This window comes from Pinus tabuliformis, chromosome 8 (genome assembly GCF_031772625.1).
Source record: "Pinus tabuliformis cultivar Carrire ecotype Pingquan chromosome 8, CPIR1, whole genome shotgun sequence".
Classification (NCBI taxonomy): Eukaryota; Viridiplantae; Streptophyta; class Pinopsida; order Pinales; family Pinaceae; genus Pinus; species Pinus tabuliformis.
Window position 1 is genome coordinate 174,368,451 of NC_142294.1, and position 2,942 is coordinate 174,371,392.

Sequence of the window (2,942 nt, forward strand, 5' to 3'; positions counted from 1 at the left end):
CTGTTACCAATGTATTCTACCTATCTATCTTGATTTCATTTAGTTAAGAAGAATGAAAGAGATTTTGGCACATATAACACATGAGAAAAACTAAATGACTGAAGGATAAACAATGCAAAAACACATTACCACAAGAATCCCACAAAAATAGCTGCAAATCCTGGTATATTTCCTTACCAAACTGCTGTAGAGATGTACAATGTAGCTCAAAGCATCCACAAAAGTCCAACCCTTGCTAATGACTGAAAAAATACATAATATAGACATCAAACCACCTATGCTAGCCATCAGGGGTCGAATCCATGAGAAAATGGGTGGTTTCAACCATTTCTAAACTAAGAACAGGAATATAAGCAGTGGAACAGCTTGCCTCTAAAACCACGGAAACTAATTCATTCAACCCCAAACCACCTCAAAATGATGAATCTACCCTCTAGAATCATTTTAAAATTACACTAACATAACATTACATCATTTAAATTCATAATTTCATCCAATATGAAAGAAAAAGTCAACTTGTAGAAAAACTAGGTGAAATTTTTGATTTTTTAAGCAAAACTGGCAAAATTCATCTTATGCGCAGTGCCACTGTTCCTATCCGTAATGCCTTTTCGGACCTAGTTTTGGAGGCCTTCGCCTTATCCAAATTGAGTCCAATATAACTTGTTGGAAAGGTATTTCTGTCTAGTTTCTGGAACATCTTGAATTTTTGCATTTGGAGGTCATTTGCACCCCCCCCCCCCAAAAGTGGAATCTTCCAAGGCTGCTTCATGTGTGTCCAAAAAGTGGCAGAGAGGGCATTTTTTGATGGTTTTTTGACCTTTAGGTGACCTATATTTGCTCCAAATTTGTTGAAACTTTCTCGGTTTGCTTATTTTTTTATGTTGAATCCAAATATGTAATCCATTCTTCCAAAAAGTGCACCAGTCAAAAGCGCAGTTCCACCTATTGTGATTTCCTGTGTTGCAAAATTTAAAATTTGAAAATTGCAAAAATTTACCAAAATTTTCCCAAAATTGGCACAAGGCACCCTTATGCATTGCTTTGATGAGCTAATGAGGCCTTATCTAGTATTTCCAACTTGTTTTTCTCCTTTTTGCTTCTCAAGGCCTTCCTCAACCTTGCCTTAAGCTTCCTCGTCCTTATATTGCATATTTTGTTCCGGGTCATATAGTGATAGGCCATGTGTCGAAGCATCTTCTTTTCTTTATTGGCCTTCTCAAGTAGCGTTGAAGATATATGTTGACCCTTTCAAGCCAAGTTTCCCGGTCATTCTCAATCTCTTGCTCAATGGAGGTCATCTTGACCTTTTCCTTCTTTGCCTTTTGCCGGTTCTCCTTAATCATTTACAACTCCATGAGGACTTGCTTGTCGATCAATTGCTTGTTTTCTTGCTCAAGGTAATTGATGATCTACTTTACCTTCTCTAAATTGACTGACAAGGCTTGTATATCGGTCTCTTTCTCTTTGATGATCATGTCTTTAGTTATCTTTGTACCTTGACTCTCCAAATCAATGATATCAACTCCCTGTGTTTCCTCATGATCAACTAGGTCAAAGCCCCTCTCTTGCTCATCACTAGGATCCTTCTCCTGCATTTTTCCTTTGCCTTTACCTTTTCCCTTGTTGTGCTGCCCAACATGTCCTTGTTTTGCTGAAGAAGAAGGCAAAGCCCCTTCCACTTCTTGTGGAGATAGCATTTTCCTGTGGCCTGAAGATGAAGGCGAGACCCCTTCCACACCTTGTGGAGATAATACTCACCTAGAAGCTACAAAGAGCCCCCTAGTGCCCCTCTGATATGTCACAAACACTGGCACTCCAATAGTTTCAGTTTCTTTGGCTTGTTCATGTCCTGAAGGTCCACCTTCCTCCTCATGCACTGATGAAAATACTTGAGGGGCTTTGAACACTTCATGAGAAATGAAGGTCTCCCATGGTATATTCAGTAGACTCAGCTTATTTAAGACAATGATTTTAATGACAGAGAAGTGGTGGATGTTTAACTGTTGGGGATATGGTTTCTTCTTGACATAGAGTGCCATTTTCTTAATATTTTGGAACATGAAGTAAGGAATATTCATCATCCTCACCCTAGTAAAATGCATCAACAATCTAATGTGGTAGGAATACAAGCGAGAAAATCTACCTTCACAAGTAAAGTATTTGATGATTATCTTCATAAGTGGAGCAAGCCTATCCTCCAAGAATTTGAAGGGGAACACTCTCTTCAGTTTGCCATGGTATTTAGCCTTGATGTAAGGCTCATAGTACTCCCTGTCAATATACTGTCCTTTGTTCCATTTTTCACCTACATTTGGGATGCCTGTAGCCTCTGAAATAATAGCAGGTGACAAAGTAAATGTAACTCCAGCAAGGTTTACTTCATTGTTGTCCAGATGTGTCACAAACAACCTTGCTAATTCATGATGAAACTTAACTTTCTCCACCATTTCACAGAAACCAAAACATGACTGATGTTTGAAACATGAGATGGCAAGTGGACAAGCAAGCAATTCCCTCAAACTAGTGGGCTCCTCCCTGATTATCTTTCCCCCTTTGTGAGGCTTCTTCTGCTGCAAATTTCTTTCCCTAGAACTATCACTAAGGGTGTCTTCTTCCAACTCATACTCACTGTCCTTTTCCATTGCTCTTGATGGTTGTGATCCCTTGTGGTCAATGATGGGAGGGGTAAATGAAGATGAGTATGAAAAGGTTTTACAAATGAATAGAATTTTATCGAATGGTGAGTGGGATAGTATGGTTTTTGAGGATAATGAAAGTGGGAAAATGGGAATAGGGAAAATGTATGAGGGGGATGGGGTTTGGGAAATAGATGAATGGGAATGGGGATTAGTTTAGGGAATGATGGTGAGGGTAGGGTAAGCAAGCAATGGAGTGATGATGAAAACTAGAGAACCCTAGAAACTAGGGTTTCAACTTCA